Source organism: Lycorma delicatula, chromosome 1, assembly GCF_047948215.1.
Source record: "Lycorma delicatula isolate Av1 chromosome 1, ASM4794821v1, whole genome shotgun sequence".
Lineage (NCBI taxonomy): Eukaryota > Metazoa > Arthropoda > Insecta > Hemiptera > Fulgoridae > Lycorma > Lycorma delicatula.
In genome coordinates this window covers 315679737-315705701 of record NC_134455.1, presented here as the reverse complement: position 1 = coordinate 315705701, position 25965 = coordinate 315679737, and the positions used below count along the sequence as shown (strand labels likewise).

General features: G+C 29.5%; 1 protein-coding gene across 1 annotated transcript in view; it reads right to left on the bottom strand.

Moving 5' to 3' along the window:
• Cbp53E (Calbindin 53E) overlaps window positions 1-25965 on the bottom strand; it is a 498615-nt gene that overhangs the window by 375102 nt on the left and 97548 nt on the right. The window lies entirely within an intron of this gene.

Sequence of the window (25965 nt, the reverse complement as noted above, 5' to 3'; positions counted from 1 at the left end):
TAATTCGAGTTCAATAAAAATATGTAAATTATAATAAAACTTTATATGCTTTATGAACAATACAAAGATAATATTATTAAATAAACAAAATTTTAAGGACATAAACTAATTGGTTGTCTACCAGGTTGAAATAAACAACTGCTTTTGTTATTCGTTAACAAAGAGGCTTGTTTAAAAATTTTGTAAATAAAAGTTATTTTAAATATAAGTGAAGCATTACATGAACAATCATGGTAGATGATACCTTAACAAATGATATAGTAATTAAAAAAACTGACAACAGTTGTAGGACTTTCCCACCACGCAGCTTTTTCTGATGCACGGCTTACACACACATACACATAACTTAATTTAACATATTTATTATTTTATTTAAATATACTATTTTTTGTTTATATAATTCAATGATTTTAACTGAAGCGCGCGCGCGTACCATATTCATTCGCGTGGGTGTGGCGGTACTAGTGTCCCTTTAAATACTTTTTTTACATTTGAAGTATTATTCATTTATTTAATTCTATCGCTCACCTGTGACGGTACAACATAGCAGACGACTACAGCAGCTGTACGTCAGTGCCACACTAGCGCTCCTAGTGGTGAGAGGGTACTAATGCCGCACTATACCCATTTAGCCACTAGTTTATTTAGAGAATTTTTTGGGATGGGGTGCAAATTTACAAAAAAAGCTTTTGGAAATATTATTTTTCGAAATGTGCCAAAGAAAAATAAGACCTTAATTAGGCGAGATCTCGAAATACTGAGGGTGACATTTCTCTACAGCCTCAACCCTTCACCTTTTAAGTTGAAACTTTAATGGCATCAATGCCCCATATATAACAGTAATCTGACCAAGTTTGGTTAAATTCGGTCAATTAGTTCTGGAGATATAAGGTAATTTAGGATGCGACTCCTAACACCGAACACACTCGTACATACGAACATTCGGAAAATTTCCATCCGGTTTTTTAGGTTCCTTAGGTGTCAAAACGTAAGGATCCGTGGAAAATTGCATATGCCTGAATTGGACCGATCACCATACTTTCCCTTCCATAGCTGTAGCGCTAGGCGGGAAAATAGAAATATTGACGATAACTGTTCAGATTATCAGTAAGTAATAAACCGAAAATAAATAAAATTTTTATAATATTATAGAAATGCCGGTAATGGACTTTAATTAATAAATAATTGAATAAATTATTGGGCCTAGGTAAAATTATATCTTCTGATGTGATATCTATGTCTATTTATCTATCTATCTATATATATATATATATATATATATATATATATATATATATATATATATATATATATATATATATATATAAGTCATGTCCTGACAGACTGTTCATCAACGCTCAGTAAAAACTACTGAAGATAACTGATGAAAATTTGAATACATTTCTTCTTACGGTGTACTCACTAAGAAAGGAGTTTTTAAAATTCTGAGTTTAAAGGTTTAAAATGGAATGTCAATGAAATTTACTATTTTTTTTATTTATCGGTAAAAAATAATTTAATTTATTTGAAATAAATCAATGCCAAAGTGATATTTAATAACATAGTGATATGAAACTGCAAGAAGCATAGTTGTCAGTAAATAAAAGCTTAATAACATAAAAAAGTTAATGTGAGATATATTATGTAAATTTTATCCAAATATATTTATATAAAAAAAAAAATATTTTTATATTTTTTATATAATATTACCATTTTTGGTTAAATTAGACTTCTTTTAAGTTTATATTCTGCCTTTTATTGAGTGTTTTATGGGACACTTTTATAATCTTTTGTCACAAAAATTATAAAAATTTCTGGTGAAATATTTTTTATATAACGATTGAAGTTACTGTCCACCGATCTCCGCGGCAGAATGGTAGCGCCTCGGCCTTTCGTCCGGAGGTCCCAGATTCGAAGAATTCCAGTCAGGCATCGCAGTTTTCATACGCCACAAATTTCTATTAGGGGTAAGTTCACGTATTAGGGTAGCAGTTCATGCAATCCCAAAAATATAAATAAATAGAAAAAAAGATATTGTATATATAAGTATTTAAACAATTCAATACATTTTTTTAAAAGAGTAAACATGCTTTCAGATTAGATCCAAAATAGGTAAGCAATTTTTATCTATCAAAAATTATATGAAATAAAGAAATTCAAAAAGTACAAAAAAAATTATTTAAACATACTCGTAAATATTTTTATGTTTAAATAATATTATCATTTTTTAAACAAAGACTGATTTGTGAAGAATTTAACAAACTCTCAGAACATGTTCTACTGATGAAAAGTAAAGAAGAAAGTTCATATAAACTTAGGTACTGAAATGCGTCATTAGTGAGTATCCGCTGGTGAAATATTTCGGGCTGATTTCTGCGTCTTCGAAAAAATTAAGCCAGACACTAATAGTAGAGATCCAAATTAAGGGTTAAATTAAGTGATTTTATATGAAATCTGATCTTTAAAATTTAAAAAAAGGTCCCCGAACTGTATTTTTAGTAATTATCGATAAATCTGGGTTAAAAGGTAAATGATTGGGGCCGAAAAACACAGCATTTTATCTTTGGCGTAAAATATCTTTGTTAAATGGAAAATAAACGCATAAAGGTTTAAAAGAAAACTTGTAGAAAATCTAATTCTTAATAAAATGGTATGAATAAAGTCTAAAGAAACTAAATATAAACATAAGAATTTTGAAATTATTAAAAAAGAAAATATGTGGTAGATTTTAAACAGGTATTAAATGAGACAAAATTTTCAGTATTAAAAACCAAAGGAATTAAATATTTTAGAAAAATAACAAATAAAGAATTGAAGAAACTTCTGAAAATGTCTTCAGCCATAGTGGATACAACAGTCTATCTAACAATGTTTTTTTGTCTTTCCGTATTGCATCAAGGTTGTTTTGTATTCCAAAAAAAAAAACGTAAAATAAACGTTAAATCAAGGTGAAATCTTTTTTTATTATCAGGGACGAAGTTAGTTGAAATGAATTGAAATTCCAAACAGTAACAACAAATCTGAATTATTTTTTAATATCATTTCAGTTAAAATTTTAGATTGGTTATATTTAAATTTTATGATACTGCATTTCTTTGATATTAGTTACATTTTAAAAGAAAGTAGAAGTTCACTTTTTTTAAGTGATTTAAAGGCATATTTAGTTTTTGTATTTTCCTATTAAAAATGTTAATTAATGAACATTATTCTAGATGGTGTTTTTGTCTTATCAATTGAGTTTCTTATTAATTAACTACCCAAGATTTATTGTTTAGAGTATATTTGGTTCATACTTCATCCAATATAATACACGCAATCTGCACAGAAAAGATTGTATTACTCATAACATTACTTTCCATAGAATATAATTTTTTCATTTCTTGATTTTAATTAATAAAGTTAATAATTACTTTATCACAAACTATTATTTACTTTTCATTATAATATATTTTGTTTGGTTTCTACAAGTATTTAAAATATTTTATTTTATAAATGAAAATGGTTTTTATAAAACTTATGTTCTAATTTGATCTAGCATAAAATTTTTTATTTAGTATAATCTTCATTTTTACCATCATAAAAAAACTAATAACTGTAATTGGTTTTCAATCTATAATTACTAAGAAAATAAGCAAGAAAATCTTTTTAAAACAACTGTTACATTCAATGAATGCCTAAAACTTTAGATAACAAAAAAGGTAAGACAATTATGTTTCACGCCTGTTTATTTAGGAACTGTCCCTGTCATTTTCTTAATAGGAGCAATTCCCAGTGGAAAACAAGCTGAAATCTTTTGCACAAGTTGAGATATGAAGGCGAGAAAAAGGTTATTACATTCTCACCATTCTTTTTATTTTAAATTCAAACCTTATTTAGGAAAAAATATTTGCCTTTGTTTAGGAATTGTCTTCTTTAGGGAAAAATTAATTGTTTTTAGTTTCAGATAACATTTTTACTTTCCTGGCATCATTGCTCTACAGCTATGTTGCAAAAAGGAAAGTATATTGTAAGAATGAAAGTAAAAACTGGTGTACGGGGTTTTGTATTTCTCGACGTTTCATGACATAGGGACCCCCAAAAAAGGAGGTGTAATATTTGTTCATATGTACGAGTGTTGAAGTGTATGTCAGTTGACTGGGTAAACCGATTTTGATGAAATTGTTTACAGACTCGTGTATACGGGGCAATTTGCTGGGAAAATTTTGGAACCAATAAGTAGGGGGTGAGGTAGACAGTTTTTTGGAGTCGATTCTCAATATTTTGCAAACATAACCCCACTTTATATCAAACTCATTACATGCGTGCATTTTTATCTTACCATTTAAAAAAAATATTTCTCCAAAATCCTCCCTTCCTCAAGAATCTAAAAAAAGTTATCTTTTTATTATATATAACCGAATTTTTATTTTATATATTTCACCGATTTTTTTTACGTCTTCTCAGGAATAGTAGTAGTAGTACAAGTGACCCAAAAAAACCCTTTGGGGGCCATTTTAAGAGTTGGGAAACCAAAATTTAGAAATATTTTTCGAATTTTTAAGACTTTGTTTTATTTATTTAAACATATATTGGTAATTTTACAGAAAATTTCATCATAATTCATCCCCACGCCAAAAAAATAAATCTTTGGTAATTTTTTCATGCATCATTATTTTTCCACAATATAAGATAACGAATGCCAGGAAAATATTACAACTTCATTCCCAGCATTTTTTTTTTTTATTTAACTATTAATACAATGAATCTTATCTGTTTTCAAATACGTTAATATATTAATAACCATTAACCACTAACCACTACCCTGACTACTTTTAAAAATATTTTTAACCGGACTGGTCTAGTGGTTAACTTATCGTCACAAATCAGTCGTTTAACAGCCGATTTTCAAAGTCGAAGTTTCTGAGGTTCAAATCCTAGTAAAACTTATTTCCTTTTATACGGATTTGAATACTAGATAGTGGATACAAATGTATTTTGGTGGTTTGGGTTCAATTAACCACTCGTCTCAGGAATGACCAGAGTGTGTACAAGACTACACCTCACTTGTCATGCATTATCTTATTGGGCCATGGCCAGGGTTGCTTACTTTTCAGTAGTTGAACAGAATGCAATTTACACCATAGGAAAAAATAAAAATATTTTAATTCTCACACATCCGCAAATGTTTTATAAAAATATTCAGCAACCAGTTATAAAATGTTGATTTCTTTTTGTGTACTTATTTAAAATAACAAAATTATTATTATTATTATGAAAGTCGCAATTAACCTTTACTAACAACCTACTTTCTGAACTGATATTTAGATTTCATTGTTATCTCATTACCCTTGACTAATGAGTGTAATCGACGCTTTAACATGCACTTTACTCATTGGGATGGTTTAACATTTCATTCATGAACTATATTAATTTTTAACGTTACATTAATTTAATAATATTAGTTAGTTCAAATCAGATTAAAAAAAAAAGTAAGTTTCCTGAATATAATTTAATTTAGTAGATATTACATTTTGAACAAACAGTTTAAGTTAAGTTCTTTTAAATGTTTAAAAATGTAATAACTTTATTTTGTTAATCAAAAATATAATATTTTCTTATTTATAGTTCATGGCTATCAACAAGAGATTAGAAAAAACCAACCGTTTGATTTTTGGTATAGAATACAAACACTAAATTCCGGTGAATGCAGCTTAGTCTTTATTATTTTCCTGGCATCATAGTTCTAGAGATATGCTGCAAGAAGGATAACAACGTAATTAATCAAAAAATAGGGTATGGGTCTTCTGCATTTCTCGACGTTTCATGACCCACGGACCCCCAAAAAAACAAAAAAAATGGGGGAGGTATTGTTCGTACGTACGTACATTAATAACTTTTAACTCGATCAACCGACTTTTAAGAAATTTTGTTCAAAAAATCGTGTATACCGAGCAATTTGTTTGTAAAATGTTGAAAACATAACCCCGCTTTATATTAAGCTCTTGTACATGCATGCACGCTTATCTTACCATTTAAAAAAACATTGCCTTAAAATTCTCCTTCCCCAAAAATCAATAAAAGCAATTTTTTATTTATTGCATACTTTTTAACCGATTTTTTTTGTCTTCCTAAGCGTAGTAGTGCAGGTGACCCAAAAAATTTTTTGGGAGCAGTAATGGGGATTGGTGAGCCGATAAAGTTTAAAAATATCGATTTTTTAAAAATATTTTTAGCGTATTTTATATTCTAAACTAACATACTATCTCAAACTTGATTTTAATTAAAGAAAAAAAAATAATAACAATAGAAACCGACTTAAAAAATAAAAAGATAAAAATGAAATATTTCAGTTGTAGTATTTCAGGTGCTTTACACAGATATACAAAAGACTAAAACAAATAGATTTTTATAATACTATTTTCTACAATGAAAACATCCGTTGTTTATGTTGATACAACTCAGCAAGGGAAAAAGAAAAACACCAGTTCAACATATTTGGCCGTATTTGATTAAGACGCTTTAGCTAGAGAAGTTATAAATTATTTACAATAATTTTTCTTTGGAAACATGGAATAGCTCTTCGACGTACGCTGGAAGATTAAAAATCGTCATAGGTTACATTACAACGAAGATAAATAAATTGATTAAAATAAGTGAATAAAGCTACAATTATTTTGAAATTCATTACTGACTTGCTTATGCATATCAAAATAAGGTTGCTATTTCATGTTATGTTTTTTGTGTTTATAAAAAATTTCATAGAAATTTGTTGAATGAATACATATCCGCAAATTAGAGACAAACGTCTTCATCAGACAATTGTTATGTATTTATGGATTTCAAAATTATAAGGTTTTTCTCAAATTTTTATTAGTGGTTGTATGTGTAAACTATCTTTTGTTTTATTATAAAATTGCTACTTTTAGTGATGCTAAAATTGCAGTTTATATTTCTGTTCATAATTCTTCTTTATTAATGCTTTTGTATTTTATGAATTTTAAGTTATTGTTAACATATGTAGAACTGCCATTATGTACGAGTATATTTCAAATCAAATTTTCTTAGTATGTTTTGTAAAATTAAAATTGTTTTTGTTAATCACATTCTGCGAAAAAAATATACGTATGGATATTCATAATAAGAAAAATATTTTTTAAATAAAAAATTACTTAAAAATAAATCCAAAAAATTATTTTATACTTCTCTTACATGTTATAATAAATCTAGTGCATTAAAAAATGTAGACTTTTAGCAGATTTATCCTACAAACTTATAATACGATAAATATTCTAGGATGTGTTTTAATATTTACAAGACCGAATTTCATTTCGTTGCCGATCAAATCACGTAAAGATTTACGTATATTCATTGCGCATATTGAAGTCACAATGTACATTCATGCTTAAAAATATATTTTATGAATGGGACTGATGATTTTCATATATTTAATCGTTTTCTGTACAACTCCCTTATAGATTCGTAAAAAAGGTATGTATTGATGTCACGCTTTCAATAGTATATAATGCTGTACTAATGATTTCACTGAATTTTGGAGTGAAAGTGAATAGGAAAAAATCTTAAAATACGACAAGCCGAATAAAGTGTAGGCATGCGCGACAGATACAAAAAGGAACACAGAGAAAGAGGGAGCGTGAAAAATAGTAGCTGAGTGTAGGCATAAAGTGCATGGATGTATATTCATCCATAAACTTTGTGTGTGTCGTAATACACACGCGCACACACTATACGTCCGCTCTCACACACACACACACACATACTAAATATATATATATAATTTTATTATTACATTGTCACTCGTAAAGAAGTGTAACAGGTTGAAATTCAGATACAATCAATCACACCTTGCTGATTGGTAAGGACCAACAACAGAAGAATTAGTCCTAAGACAGTAGCCAAATATAACAGCATAATAGAATCATGGGCATACAAATTTAAATGAAATAAAAAAAATATATATATAAAATCTTTCGACTTTTTTGACCATATTCTCAAAAGAAGAAAATTCTGTTCATAATTTTACTACCGTAGAATATACTTAAGTACCGTTGTTATATTCTTGAACTAGCGGAAATAAACTGACTTCAACCATCAATATTCAAACGGAAAGTTCCTGAACTTGAATTCTGGTTAGAAATATAATATTTAATATGTTCCACAATTTCTGTACTACTTTACTCCCAAATAGCAGCTTTAAGTTTATGTAATGAATTAATGATATAATAGAAATTTATGACCTATCAAATTCCAATGAATTTCTTAACTTTTTTAAATCAAATTGCTTTAAAAATAATTATAATGAGCCCAATAATAATACCATATTTAATTTCTTCTTAATTTTAATGACAAGGAAACCAACATAATGTTTTGCAGGATAGCTGTAGTAATAATAAATTGATAATTTACAGCATTAATAAATGAGAAATTTGTTCTCATGGATCAAACGGTGTAGGAATTAACGTCAAAGTATCTGGTAAAATCAGAAATCCATCTTTGTAAATAAAAAGTAGGAATATATGTTATAACATATGAAAGGAGTTTTATTAATAAAACTTATAAAATAATATACCGTAAAATTAGCATTCTTAGTCAAAATTCTTTTGTTAACAGAACTGCCTTATTATTTTTAAAGACTGGTTCATAAACTGTCGTAATAAATTAAACCTAGCAAAATGATTCACCAGATTTTATTTTGTAACATTAATTGACGTTATTAAATAAAGGAAATCTAAATAAAAAAAAACCTTGTTATTTTCTTTTATTTTTTGGACATAGTTCTATCGGATCGATTTTAACCCAACTTGGTCAGATTACTTCTCTGTATGGGGCATTGATGCCATCAATTTTTCAACTTAAAAGGTCAGAGGAATGAGGTTGGAGTAACGTTAACTGTGCGTGTTTTTTTTAAGTTCTTAGACACTCTTTCCTTAGACACACGCGTACCTACGAAATCCGGAAAATTTCCATCCGGTTTTATGGGTTCCTTAGGTGTCAAAACGTAAAGATCCGGTGAAAACAGCATATGTCCAAACTGGACCGATACTGGATATATTACAATACTTTCCCTTCTAAAGCTATAGCTCTGCTACAGAGCTAGACGGGAAAGTAAAAATTATGTATCTAGATACAACTCTTATTTATTGATTTCTCATAACTTTTGCTTTATCTACAACTCTAGAGTTGCAGATAAAGCAAAAGGCTGTTAGATTTGTTTTTCACGTTGTGGTAATATTTAGGTTCCAACTCAGTCTGTTAGTTTGTGTTAGTCGGTTAGTTTGTGATGAACACAAAATTCGTCCGTTAGTTTTTGAGGAAAGGCTTTTACTATAAACAAGCGCACAATTACGATATAAAATCTGGTGAACAATTTTGCTAGGTTTAATTTTCATACGACACTTTACGAACCAGCCTTCAAAAATAATAAGGCAGTTTTGATAATCGAAAATAACTTCCTGGAGATAGTTAAAACAAAAAAATAACCCTACGGTTTAGGAAAAAGTAATTTTTGTAATGAAACAGACTGTATATCTGACTTAAAAATACTTTTCTCAATGAGAGCAGAAAGTGAGCTCCTTGCAATACACCATCGAAGAATAGAAAAAAAATCATACTTAGCACTACCTTGTAGTCCTAATTTAAAATAGTAGATCATTACTCTAAATACCATCAAAGGCTTAGCTAAAGTCAAACAACACATCGTTCGCGAGGAGTTTTCTAACTAGAGTCGTGGTATGAATGTTTTATTACTCTGCGTAAGATATGGTTCGGTGATCAGGTGAACTGCTTGACTTTGATGACTAGGAATTAGCAGAGATTATTTTACTGTAAGATAAAATTCTAGGAAAAACAGTTTCATATATTTTGGGAAAAGAGCTAAGAAGAGAGAGAAAAGAATTATAATTGTGTAAAAGCTTAACAGGTTTTACAATAATTATGGAAATTTCCCTTTGTATGAAAATTTCAGAGGATACACGTATTATCAGGCATGTAAGTTGGAAACAGAAGATCTTCTCTTGAAACATTTTACACAACTAACATAATATTGATATCGTATGCCGGTAATTTAGGGTTTTGTTTAACGACATCTTTTATATAATAATAAGAACAAGACTTGTAAAACATGATCTGTATCATTCCACTTCATATTATTAATTAAACAGGAGTTATACTAACCTCCTAAATTGATAATACTGATAACACAGAAATTATTTGTAAAAAATCAGATAGACTAATTAATTTGTTAAATTTTAATTTAAGCAAGAATGGAAAGAAATTAAAACATAAAAAATTACCTTTTTTCCAAATTAATAATTTTTGTTTTAAATAAATTCATCTAACACATCATTCACCACATTTGCCTGCAACGTTTTATCATAGATAGCTAATAAATTTTAATCAAGACATTAAGGGAATAAATTCATTTTATAGTACATATATTACGTGTCTAAGTATATTTCACATAATAGATGGGAATGCCATATAGCCATATAGCCTAAATCCATAATTCCTAGTACAGCCAACCTTTCCTGTCCTGCGTGGGATTTGCATAATAATTGATATGTGCAATAATAGATGATATTCAGAACATAATTTAGGATGACAGTTATGTTCGTACTTAGAACTTAATAAATCTAATATATTTATTTTTAAAATGAGAACGGAGGTTTTATTTTTAATTTTTACTAAGCTCTCCTTAAGTAATAATCTCTTCAAAATAGTTTCGTTCCATAAAGTGTAAAAAATATTACTATTTTAATTAAACGCGTATAACGTAGAAAAGTTTTGATTCTACAATATCTGTTGTTATAATGAAGCAGATTTATAATAAAATATCATATAGCACGTAACAAAGTTATCCTTAACAAAGTTTTGGCGACTAAAACTTTAAGCGCAAGCTCCACTTTTGGATTAAAAGGTTATAGCTAACCTAATCTCAACGTGTTAAGCCCATCTTTATTAACACCTTTTTAACAGAAACTTGAAACAAACAATTTACGGGTCAAACACTCAGTTTAAATCTTAAACTAATTTTGGCTAGATACTTAAAATTAATTTCTCATAAAAACAAAACAAAAAAGTGATCCTTTACATTACGTATAAATATCAGAAGAATTAATTAATATACATCCAGAGAGCTTTTATTAGAATATTTAACAAATCGGTTGTCGAATTCTAATTAATTAGTATAAAATAGATTTTCTAATTAAATCATACATGCATTTACGAAAAATTTTTACAGTTTATCTTTTACTTGAATTAATTCACCACAGAAGATTTGAAGCTTGTACGAGGGGATGTGGAAACAATGGAATTTCGTATCGAATAAAACTACATGCTATGCCTGGCCAGGATTTGAATCCGGTACCCCGGATGAAAGGTCGAGATGCCCATTCCGGCATGGAAATCGGCCATTCTTTGTGAATACTATTCAAGTGTTAATTTTTTTTGTTGTAATTATAATTGTATATTATTAAAAGTAAAATCTTGAATAAACTATGTTAACAATTAATGTTTTAATGTAGAAATTATCTCTAAAGAAATCCTATACCCTCTGATGCTTCTTATACTTTTGGAGTTGAAGATTATAATAAAATTCTATCAATAAGCTGAGTTAGTTGTAGCTGAATGACGATGGTAATGACAATATTTTTTGAAGTTTTAATTATGAGAAACTCAAAATACTGAAGAAAGCTGTAATGATGAAATAGACGTTCTAAAATCAATATCCGACTTCAAAGGAAGATTACCCTGAAATGCCTCTGTTACATGACAATTCACAAATAATCTTCATAGAATTAAAAAGAGAAAACTCAGAAGATTGAGATGAAACAGAAAATCATGTTTGTGATTACCATCTAAATAACTTTATTTAAAGAGCACTGGAAAGCTACTTAGACAAGAGTAATTTAACTAAAACTAAAATGAAAAATTTTAACATTGTAAAAAAAAATAAAAATTAGTGTAGGTCGGTGGATAATAAGTAGGTTATTGTTATAAGAAAAAGGAGATTTTAGTAAAGTATTACTAAGGGAAGAAATATAAGTTGTTTACATCAAAAATTAATTTAAATGTCAGGAAAAGATTTTTGAAAGTGTATGTTTGGAGTGTCGCTTTATATGGAGGTGAAACTTGGACAATCGGAGTATCTGAGAAGAAAAGGTTAGAAGCTTTTGAAATGTGGTGCTATAGGAGAATGTTAAAAATCAGATGGGTGGATAAAGTGACAAATGAAGAGGTATTGCGGCAAATAGATGAAGAAAGAAGCATTTGGAAAAATATAGTTAAAAGAAGAGACAGACTTATAGGCCACATACTAAGGCATCCTGGAATAGTCGCTTTAATTTTGGAAGGACAGGTAGAAGGGAAAAAGTGTGTAGGCAGGCCACGTTTGGAATATGTAAAACAAATTGTTAGGGATGTAGGATGTAGAGGGTATACTGAAATGAAACGACTAGCACTAGATAGGGAATCTTGGAGAGCTGCATCAAACCAGTCAAATGACTGAAGACAAAAAAAAAATTACTAAGGATAACACAAAAGATAAATAGGTTAAGTATAACACTAAAATTAAACTTAAACTGGTGATCATGACGAAGCAAATGTGACTGACGCAGGAGCTGGCTAGCAATTCTATCCATTGTATACTGGATGGTGCCAATAATTGTAGTTTATTTGCATCATAACATTTCTCAATTACTCGGTACAGAGAATGACAATTCTGCTAAAACATAATTTAGAGTAAAAAAACATAATAATAGTTATTTGGGTCGATAGGTTGGAAAAGTTTACAAAAATAAATTTTAAGGAAATTTGTTTTTTTTTTTATTTTTAAAAGGAAATTTTTGATATGGCTTCTAAGTATGAAATTTGTCTATTACAATATAAACTATCTCTTTAAACCCTTACCTAATTAAAAAACAAAGAAAAAAATTATAGACTCAACTAATACACTGATTTATAAAATACCATTCTAAAGTACACTGTTTTATTTTAAACCATTATGAGGTATTAACTCAAATGAAGTGTAGTTAGTATTAACTCATACTTTGTTAACATTATATGAGACAAAGCTAACTGAAAAACCAGCTGATTGAGAAATTAAAATTGATTACACGGGTGTGATATTTTTAGCAATTATTTGCGCAAAGTATAAACTACTGCACAATTTTTTGTTTATGGTTACTTTAGCTCTACTGAACAAATTTCAGCCTTATTATTATTTATTAATTTTTGAAACGCTATTTATTAATTTTATTAAATACTATCGTATCTGATAAAATTATTGTATTTTATTAAATACCATGGTATTGAAATCGTTCTACTATATATCTTTGAATGTTATGAAATGAATATTACATTTACGTTTATTAATTTCACCGCTGCAATTTATTACATATTAATTTTTAACTGAAATAAAAATAACAAATTCACAATACGGCATACTGATGCAGGGGTATCTTATTTAACGAAATAAACATTCTATTTCTTTTTTTTAATTTAATTTAATATTTTTAATGTTTAATATGCAATCTGTTCAACTAGTGAACAATAAGCAACCCCGCCACTCTCAGTTGGTCCGTGGGAGAGTTGATACATATCATCCTCATCTCATTAGATGAAGATGTAATGTAACTGAGTTGCAGTCTTATACAGACCATCCTGATACGTGTGGTTAATTGAACCACAACCATCAAAATAGACTATCTACTATCTAGTATTCAAATTCGTATAAAAGCAACTGACTTTTAATAGAATTTGAACCTGAGAATCATCGAGAGCTTAATCAGCTGTTAAAAAACTGATTTGTGTCGACGAGTTAACCACTGGACCAGCCCAGTGGGTTGTTTAATTTACTGAAATAATTCTGGTATTCTAGGTTATATAATAATAATTAAGGTATAAGGTATTTGTTCCCAAGTAGTAAAGGTTACTTTAACTTCTTTATAAGATTATCTCACTCACACCCTCTCTCTCACTCCCTCTTTCCCATCGCATTCACTCTCTCTTTAGTACATCATAATCAGATCTAGTGCTCTTCCCTTGGCTGAGTAAAGGTTAACCTTGTTACCTTATACATGCGCGCACTCAGAATTATACAGAACGTTGTTACAAAGGATTTTGTATTTTTGAACGTAAGGCTCCTCAAAATTTTGCAAGATAAAAAAAAACCGTTGAAGTAATATTTTCATCTATAGCAATTTACTGCTTTTTCCTTATCTGTACACAAGTAATATTCTGGAATGTAAATATAAAATGTAAAAGCCGGTCAAGTTATGCAATTAATTTTTTTTTATTCAATCATTTTAAGCTCTATTTATATTGTAAAAAAATAATTAATTCATTTTCAATGAAAAAAAAATATATATTTGCGTTCTCATGCATCAGGGGAATTAGTTAATGATTAAAATATTTTCTAAAATTCAGTTTATATAAATAAAAATCGAAATTATTATTTTTTTTAATTTAGGAGCATCCGCATCAGAGGAGGGGTATTAAGTTATTTTAATGACTTTATTGTTTAACGAAGTACGTTTTGAGCGTTAAACATTTGAAAATGGGGAAATTTTTTTTTGATTTTGGGAGCTCCCATACTCAGGAGAGAAGCACTCCGGTAAAATTAATATTTATAAAATAATCTATAAGTAGTAATAATAAAGTTAAAAAGTAAGTTTTTAAAACTGTTTAAGAGTCACAAAGATGCAGCCACAATTTTAAATAAAGAATGTTGTAATTTTATAGGAATAGGGTGAAAGCAATTGGGAATTCTTTTTTTTTTTTAAGAAATACTTAAGACTAAAAGCTACAAAAAATTAAAAATTTTTACATTTTAGTTCAATGGGTAACTTATGAAATGGATTTAGATTTCAATCTTTTCTTACCGCAAACCATTCCGGTGTGATGAGCAAAATATTTTTATAGTGGTTTGAAGACCTACTTATGTAGAAAATATAGATAAAAAAACTCCCATTAACTCCTTTTTTGAAGCAAGATATTGTTAAAAAAAGGAAAATATAGTATTTTATGAAGAGGAGGAAATATTAAATAAAAATTTTGGTAATTTACGATCTTAATAAAAAAGATGCCGACTTCTGTGTGAAAACGATTTTGCCAAAGTGCTCCAGTAAAGATTTGAAATTTTATTTCGGTCAAGACGTTCCTGCCCCTTTAACCAATTTTTGATAAAATTTAATACATACTTTCCCCCGAAGGTGGATCATATCTACCAAATTTGAAGAAAATAGGTCACGGGATCCATAATTATAAGACCAAATATTGGCCAACATGGAATAAAAAATTATTTTCGCAGATTATTTACAACTTATTTAAATCTATTTTATTTTACTGACAAAAAAATTTAATATCTCCTTAAGGCAAAAACTTAAAACAAAAAAAAAAAACAATTTTTTATAAGCTTTTATTTAACTTGCTTTAGTTATAATTAAATCTTGCAACTGCTATATCTTTTGATCTATCGTATGAAAATCAATGAAATTTGATTCACATATGTAACTTCGATGACAATACAGTGCTACAGTGTCGGAATTTTGATATGAGCCACCCCACCCCCCCCCCCACGCACTACCACTACGTTAAATTCACGCATGTTTCTTAAAATTTTTATTTCTCATGTACTATCGCGTGAAAATCAATTAAATTTGGTACACGTATTGTAACTTCGATGACAATACAGCACTACGGTGTCGGAATTTGATATGACCCACCCCCACACCACCACGCGCTACCCCTACGCTAAATTCATGCATTTAGTTGAAGATTTTCATTTCTCATGAACTACGTATGAAAATGATTGAAATTTGGTATACGTATGTAACTTCGATGTGTAAAAATAAATATTTTTACATTTTAGTCTTAATAAACAAACAAACTTGAACAAACAATAATATTCAGATGTAAATATTATTAAGATTTTTTTTTTTATGTAAAAAGTTTATTCATTAAGACTAAAAAGTAAAAATAAAATAAAAATACAAAAATATATTTGATTACATACAAAAAATTATTTTTTAAAAAAGCTTTTATCTAATTAATATTAATATTAACATTAATATTAAACATTAACATTAACGTTAAAAAAAAGGAAATAAATTAGAAAAACCCTCTAAAAGGTAAAAAATAAGAATTAAATCAATTTGAGACAAAAAAATATAATATATTGACAAATATAAAAATGCACTGAAAAGTAAAAAAATAAATTATATAAATATCTAATAAATAACCAATAAATAAAAAATAAATAAATGTAATAATTATTAAATTTTAAAATTAAAAGTAATGAAAATATTTAGTTAAATAAAAGCGTGGCGCAGTTTTTAAAACTGTAAAAAAGTAAAAGAATTTACGTGTTAAAAGTAACAGAAAAATCATGGCAACGTTTGAACCTCACATAGGTTAAAATAAATTATGTTGAAATCTTTATCGAATTATTGATTTTATAGTCGTCATGACATTATTTTTAGAAAACTAAAATATACACAAAAACCTTATGACAAACCGAACTAAATTAACTTTAGACGTCTTTTTTTTTAACAAATGTCAGCGATTCTGTATATATTGATTGTTTTTCACGCCGATACCAGTTGACTTGTTGATTCATTAAAATATATAATTACAATTGGCTCTTAAATATAATGACATTTAGATTGTTTGTTTATTTACTATTTCGTTAATTTTTTTATATTTTATAATATTCCTTATCGGGAAATGTTAGGGGGTTTCACAAAAAAATTAATTCGTTGTTATAAGATTTTTAATTTTTTTTTCGTCTGTAATATCCCCATCCACCGGAGCCAGAGCCGCAATTACGCATAAACTCAGCTCCGAGGGTTGTCTTCGCCTCAAACTACCTTTGGCAGGGCACTAGGCCCCACCCAGGGAGCCGGGACTCGGTCTTGCGTTATATGTCGTGACTCCAGCGGGGGAATCCCAAGGAATTCCTTCGCCGGGACTCCGATCATGACGCCCTGCCTCTAATGAAGAACTCCCGGAGGGATCCCCACCGGGACTACCGTCATGCATTCCCCCAATGGCTTCCAAGGGAGTCCCCACCCGATCATTGGTAGTGGGACGCTGGAGCCTCCCATCCCTCCCGGATGGAGCTGTCCCATACACCGCAGCTTCGTTATGTACACTCCAGCTGATTCATGATGTGGGCGAAGTGGCCTTACATCCCCGGCCTCCAGGCGTATGTCCATGCAATTTGGATGTGTGACACCGAGGCTTCTGTATACAGTCCTTTCGCAAGTGACCAGGCTTGCCTCCTTCTGAGACCTCTTCCCCTATACATTAGACATCTATATCCATAAGAGATGCAGACCTCTCTAGATCATAGACTGTCTCTGGCAAGTATAAGGAACTCCAGGAATTTGCTTTTGACGTTTTCTTCCACTCACCTGCTGGTGGGAAACCACGGAGCCTTCTCTTCCCCGAAGGTTTTGAAAGGACGCCTTCCGCCACCCATGACGTCCTTCGACGTCGGAAGAGCCGGAATATCCTCTTTGACATCACTGTTTGTCGACGCAATCAGACCGAGAGTGTTTGCTGCCTCCGAGTCATCTTCTCTCCCGTCTTCTTCCCTTTGCGCTTTGTCAACAACCACCCACGCGCCGAAGTTTTTTCATCACCGCTTCTGTCAAGCTATCATTGCCACTACTGTCCGATAGGACGTCTTGCCCCACCACAGGATAGAAACCCTCTTTGTCTGGTGGAGGCACTCCCTCTGACTGATGTGGGTCAGCCATAAGAGTAATAACAATATTGAAACAAAATTAATTAATCCAAAACAAATTAATTAAGTGAACGAAAAATAAATTAATGAAAAATTAATTTAAATAAATCGAAAGTAACAAATCAAAAGTGAACTTCAACTTAAGAACTCCTTCAACTCGAAGTAAATAGTCTATAACAGCTGAGTAACTAGGAAAACAGTTCTTAGTTACCCTAGGCTCAAAACCGAAAAATAAATAATATAAAATACTTATTTTACAGAAAACAAAACAACGAAACAAATAACAAACAACAGACAACAAAACAACGACCTCAATACGAAAAGAAACTACTGAATAGTAGTAGAAAACCACCGTAAGCAGCAGAAGTACGGAGCATAGAAAAATACATCAGTATCGGTCTGGAGCTCAACCTAACCTATAAGTTTTTCAATTAGGCATTTCCAGTGTTACTCACCGACTTTGATAAAGTTTTATATCAATATTTAGAAAAATTCAACATTTTTAATTCGGTAAAATCAGTAATATTCCTTATCAAATTCAATTTTCCTTTAATCTACAACAACGTACGGTGTTTTTTGTTTTTATTTTTTAATATCACTTTGAATAATCTATTTCTATAGTTTCCTATAATTTAATTTTAGTTTAAGCTAAATCTTCGTTAGAGATCTATTTTCATTAATTTTACTAAGATCGTGATTGATGTTTTCTTTTAAACAATTATAAATGTCTGAATGCTTAATTGTAATAAAGACTAATTTTATGTCTTTTATTTATTAAGTTTCATAATCATTATAAAAATAGTTTTTGACGTAAGACTATTTATTGTCTTGAAAATGTTTTTATGAATTAGCAAGTACCTCTTCAAGACATAGTAGGAAAGAGAAGAGTGAAGTAGTTTTCCATCTTCTACTTAACTCAACACTAAATCTACTATAGTATATTAGCGTACAAATCCCACTAAAATTTAACTGATATTTACTCCTACACGTGACAATTTCAATAATTTCACCACAGGGATTAATAACAATCATGGAGGAAATTTAAAAACATTCATACTTTTGATTACATGAATACATTTTTGAAACAGGCATTTTATGGATTTTTATTTGGTTCCAAATATAATAAATTTAAATAACTGTTTATCCGTTTGAAAAATAATGCGGCTAAAAACCATAATTTTGGTTTATACAATTTTAAATACTATAAAGAGATTAGCTGGGACTACTAATCGGTCATTTTATATTTCCTTGACTTTGGAGAATTATGTTTCTATTAAGTTAATCTTAAACAAAGAAAACTATTAATTCTATGTTGTTTTTCTCAAGGAACTTATAGAAATTCCTCACCTTAGTTGCAATTTTAACAAATTACAATTTTTAGCAAAACAATAATTTAAGTCTGCAGTTTAGTTATTATAAACATTTATCGTGAATAAGAGCTACATAAAGAATGTACTGTACATTAAATATTAAGGTGTCTTGACCTTGAAAGGTTTCTTTCTTCAATAAATATTTATTGATTATTCTGTATACGGTGTGTACTACCGAATTTTTATCCAACAATATACGTGACCTAATCTGTTCAACATTTGCATAAAGGAATCGTAAGCGATGAAAATTTAAGATAATGGAATAATGAGATACATACTGCCATAAGATGATACACTTAAAATAAAAATTACAACAAACAAAAGTCATGATACTTATTCGTAGTAATAAATTCGTATAAATTTAATTAGTAGTAGTTATTTAAATATTAGTATTAGTATTTAAATTTAAAAATAAATTACAGTATTTTATGTCCAATTTATATACTTTTTTGGCTGTGTTACAAAACAAACTAAAATCAGTATATTCTGTTAATCATAAATGAAAGAATTTATTTTTCATATCTTTCTCCTTAGACGGCCAAAAGAGCGACTAAAATTAAGGGTAGAAAACTTACTTTTATTTTCCGTTAAACAAATTACTAGGATAATTTTTATACACTTTTCGAAGAAAAGCACACGGTATTACTTTCGGTCGGACGGTGGAAATTGGAATGAAAATAGATATTTTACGTCTTGAGATATGAGAAGGAAAATACCATCCACTTAAAATTTAGCTTCCTTATATATATTACTCTAAAAATATACGAATCTTTCTTCATTTTCTTTTTATCTAGTTAATCAACTACAACAAAGAAACTTCACTAGGGACCTTAAATTTGCTACTTTTAGGATAAATATGTTAAGGTATTTCAAGTAAAATGCGTCTAGAAACAGATAACAGAAATTTTTTTTTAAATATTGAAAATATTACCAATATTTTCTCTCTCTCTTTTTTATTTAAAATGTAATACCATCTACGCTCCGTATTTAGAAATCTTTTCTGCCATTTTCGAAGAATTTATGTTTAGGCAGTCCGGATATATTATTAAAAACACAGGGCAACATACATACGTACGTATATACACATAAATTTCTGTAACTTATTTAATGTGTATTGAACTAAGGGAACTCTAAAATATCGAAATTTACAAAAACTCTGGTACCTAAAATGTCTGGGTTGTAGTTTTACAAGTAGTATCCAATAACATCTGATGATCCTAGCAATGGTGATATAAAATTATTATTTAACCATATTTGTAACCTTTTCTTTTAGTACCATGTTTCATATCCAGTAAGTATACGTTACTGAAGTTCGTTAACATAATTCTCAGACTTAAAAATAAAAAATACGGGCTGAAGATGTTATTTTTCTTAATCTTATCTTGTACCGCAATCTAGTATTTTTTCCGTAAAGTTAATAAAATGTTTGAGGCATTTATTATTATTTTGATATATTCCTTTTATTATTGCTTTATTGGCTTTATTTGTATTTCGTTTTACAAAAGAAATGAAAAATCTTTTTTCTCATTACACTTGTAATCTTATTTTTAAATTAATTTACATTGTGTAATCAACAATTGGTATTTCATTCCGTACTGCATAATGATGAAGATATATTAATTGTTATAAATTTAAAAAAATTACATCATTCATTTTCGATGTACAAACGTATTGCGGCTGTAGTCTGTCCTCTTAAGTCGAATTCTAATAAGGAAATACAATAAAAGAAATTACAATTAAAATTATATTCTACGGTAAAATATTTATAAAAGATGAGTCATCATCTGATTAAAACACTGATAATTATTTAATAATAAAATAGTATAAATAATCAGGCCTAATTGCGGCTGATAATGTCATTTATAACCTATGAAAAATTTATGTTTCATTTTATAGTAATCTATATAATATGAATTTAAAGAAGCCTATCTTATGTTTGCATTCTTCTTTATTTTTCTATTATTATATTATCCTAAATCCTCTGTAATGGTAAAAATATTATTATGCTGTATAAAATCAAATGTTACGCCTGAATGTAATTTTTTCAACGTTCTCTATATCTGACATACTAGCCACATGGAGCCAAAAACCAATAAAATAACGCTCAAGAATACATTTATGCGGTTGTTTTATAAAGCGATTTCATTTTTCAAAACTAATAAATAAAGGAAAAGAAAATCTAATATTTTACGTATAAAAATGTCAAATTTTTAAATAAATCTTTTTAATAGACATATTCGTATACTTTATACGCGATATTTTATAAGATTTTTCAAATGTTATTTAAATATAAGACTTGTATATGTCATTTGTTTATTAGTTCTCACTTCCATGTATTATTACATGTACATTAAAATATTTAATTTCATTAATTTACATAAAGAACCACAATATGTTAAACAATTTATATTATAATGAATTAGAAGCATATTAGTGTTATTTATAATATTAGCAATAACTATACTGAATTTAACATAAAAAATTTATTGAAAAGTGAAAAGTTTGATTTCGAACAAGGTTATTTAAACCGTGGTATGGCACATTATCGATAACAACCAATGACTGGATGGAAAAGACCAGGATTTAGATTTTTAGATACCCCTTTTGAAATTTTTGTTGTTGACGCTGCAATGATAGTCACCGCTTTTTGAACTTGTTTTCCAAGTTAGCATCCGATCGGAATGATTTTTCCACCAGCATAGATTATGATAACCGATCACCTTTATTAATCGGAACTTGTCATTCCACTCCTGTACCACTGTCATTCGACCACGATTTTGTTTTCGAACTGGAAGTTAAAATATACGATTCGTCCAAATAAAAATCAAAGAATTTTTTTTCTGCAATTAGTCATTTTTTTAAAAATATCCTATCCACCGGTTGTCTTCATTCTAAATCAAAATTTCCTATTATTTTCAGATTTAAACCACTTAAACCTTAACTCATTCAGGATAGCTGCTAGTGTAGTTCTGGAACCTTGAAATTGGATACATTCTTGAAGTTCTTCACGTAATTTATTTAACGTAGGCATTCATTGTATTTTGCGTGAAACTCGTTAACTATTCGTGTAACAACGCCTTGGTTAAAACTATATAATCCACTAACTGGTTTTGAACATTATTTATACCTTTTTCGTGTGTATATTTATTGCTTCCTTATTTTTCTACTTTAATTCACAGATATATTTTTGTAAAATTTCATCTAACTCCATTTATTTTCTTAAATTATTTAAACCAATTAGTATTTTATTTTCTAAGACTTACCTTTTTATTATAATGTAACTTTTTTGTAACTGTTTATCACTCTCACAAAGTTATTTTGTGATTGGTATTCTTTTCTTACTCCCTTTCTATCTGCGATTTTCTTCTTTCTGTCTTTCCTTTTTTTGTTTCATTCAAACACATTTAACGAGTTAAATTTTTTGTTGTATCTTTTGAATAATTTAATAAAGTAGTTTCTTTTCACTTTAAGTGGTATATATATATATATATATATATATTAAATAATTATTTTGAAAACAACACCAATCAGTTTATATCTCTGTTATACCTAAGATTTTTCTTTAGTTATTAACAATAATTGCTACGCAAAAACTCCATATGACGTATTTTTTTACTCATCTATCCTTATATAAGGAAAAGAAAACAAAGAAATCAATTAACTGAAAGAAAAATAGCTGGAAATAATTCTGCTAAAGTTTTTTGGAATAGATTTGTTAAAAGAAAAAAATATTTTATTTTATAATTAAAAAATTAAAAATTTATTTCTTAATTTGCCTAAATTTCATTTAGAAAAAATGAAAGAAATTTTTTAGTTTAAAAGAAAAATCATGTTTAAAAGTTTAATTATTTTTAACTATAGATTTTCCTTACATCCCTATGAACAGAAAATATAAATAATGTTCTGTATTAATCCAGTAAACTAATAACATGTTTAAAAATATTATACGACATCAAACCCTGTTTTTTAGTTCTTCGTTCTGAGGTAATATAAATTATATCTAAAAGGTACCAAATGACATCTGTAAAAAAGAAAAAGCTATTCAAGGGCTTTTTTATACCTCCATGATAAAATTTATAAATAATTTCTTTCCAGATATATCCTTATAAAAAATAATTTAAAATAAATTCAAATCAATGTAATAAAACATCAATAAATTATAAAAATTTATAATTTGTATTTGGTTAAATTTATAACGGTTTGTTTTTACTTTTATAACGTTTTTCTTTAATAATAATAATAATTATAATAACTATATTGTTTTTTTTTTTCTGAATTTTTATGGGCATCGACTGCTAAGGTCATTAGCCCTCGTCATAATCTTTAAAAGAAACTACTATCACCATCTGGATCGTCATATGTAAGGGTGTAAAGGGCCCTTACATTTTATTTAAAAGCACAAACTACACAAAACATTTAAGACATAAAGACAAGGACAATCACAAACACTTATGGGGTGTAAAGGGCCCCAATTATAAAATTTGAGATAGGTTCCCAAAACCATTAAATTAAAATTAAAATTAAAACTTATCCTACCATATCTTTCTTTCTTTCTTCTACGAGTCTCATTTATAGTTTGTTTAAGCACCCTCGGGGCGACCAGAACCGCCGTTGAGCAGTATATCAGTCGCGCCAGGGTGCCGTGGCAGTTGGATCCTTCTTATAAAAAGGCTATAGGCATGCACAGCGTACATCCACAGCCTCGCGCCCTCAATCCGCCCTTGAGGGTCCCCCATGCCATCATCGGACACACCCCGACTCACTGCTCTAGAATGCAGGTGAGCCAAAATGGCCTAGGCAAGAGGGCTACCTCCCGTCACTATACGTGGCACGTTTCAAGACTCCCTTATGTATATATGCATACATTTAAAATTAAAATTAAACTTATCAATACCATTTTTTCTTTATATATATATATATATATATATATATATATATATAAACTACCGCTTAGAGTTTCTTTTGTCACAGCTTTAAACTTTCATTTTTATAGACTTTTAAGAAGTCCACTGGCGTGTAAAAATGCAACTATATTTTCTTCATTTCCATTATCCAGATCAGCAGTAATATTATTTCTAAAACGGAACCTCTTTCTGAGGTCCTCATATATGGTTCACTCTTCTATAAGAAGCTTGATTGTCAGTGTTTTATTACAAACACCGCACATTGGTCTCACTTTGCCGGTTAACAAATATAAATTTGTTAATCGCGTATGACCGATTCTAAGTCTGGTCACCGCTACTTGTTCACGACGAGTCAACTTATAGTCACTTTTCCATTTATAAGGAGAAGATTTTACTGTGTTTAATTTTGTATTTAATCTCCTCCATTCAGCATTCCACTTGTTTTTTACTATGTTTGTTAGACGGTTTTTAACATCTGCCACTCTTACAGGAAATGCATCCAAATGATCGCAGACTGTTGCCTTTCTGGCAGCTTCGTCTGCGATTTCATTACCTGTAATACCAGCATGCCCCGGAGTCCATACAAATTCGCATCCCTGTCCTCGTTGTTTTAGTACGTATAAAATGGACAGGATGTTTGCAATTAGGACATCCTTAATGTTGTTGTTCCGAATTGCGACGAATGCACTTAATGAATCGGAACATATTAGCACTCTCTCTTCGCAATAGTGTTCAGTGTAGCGAAGAGCTTGCTGAATTGCAGTGAGTTCTGCCGTGTAGACACTGGCCACATCTGGCAGTCTCCAAAAGTGGGCTTCTTCATTTACATATATCGAGCATCCAACACCATGTTCGGTTTTAGAACCGTCAGTATAAATTCTAATATGTTCTTCGTAATTACTGACGGTTGCCAAAAATTCCTGCTGGATGATCACTGCTGGTTTCTTTTTAATTTCTCCTTGAGAGAGATCCAAACTTGTATTTACCGCTGGCAAGAGCCATGGCGGTATTTCTCTAGTAGAAATTGCTAGAGTCTCTGGTATAGCAACTTCATATTTTCTTCTTAATTCGTGGTACCTAATTCCGGCTGGTCTGGAATAGGTAGCACGACGTCCGTATAATGCAGCCATGGGATGATTCGTAAACAATTTATTATTTATATGAGCAGGGAAAGCCCATATATTTGCTGCATATCTTAACAAGAGGATCTCTCTTCTATAATGTAGTGGCATTATTCCGGCTTCAGACATCAGACTAGCCGCCGGACTTGTGCGGAAAGCACCTGTAGCGTAACTTATTCCGCTATTATGAACTACGTCTAACTTTCTTAAGTGCGACTTTCTAGCGAATGAATATACGATACATCCGTAGTCTAGTTTAGATTGAACCAATGCTTTATACAATCTCAATAATGTCTCTTTTTCTGAGCCCCAATTTAAGTTCGATAAACATTTTATAATGTTTAGTGCTCTTTTGCATCTATCACTCAAGTCCTGTATATGTAATCCCCATGTAAGGGATTTATCCAATACTAGTCCTAAATACCTTACGCTGTCTTTATACTGTATTGGATTATCATCAATTGTCAACGCAGGACTTTGATGAGGAATTCTCTTCCTACAAAAGTGTCCACAGCACGTTTTTTTCTGGTGAGAATTGGAATCCATTATTCCTTGCAACTTCATTTAGAGCATTGATCGCTCGTTGCAATTTGTACCTCACCATAGCAGTCTTGTTGCTGGCATATACGATTGCCAGATCATCAACATAGACGCTTTTGCTGATTTCTACTGGAATGGCTAATATCAATTTATTAATGGCAATGGTAAACAAGGTACCGCTCAACGGCGAACCTTGTGGTATGCCATTTTCCAAGATTCTTTCACGTGAATATTCATTGTTGACGCATACTTGGAAGGTACGGTCATTCATGTAGTTGCTGAGCAGT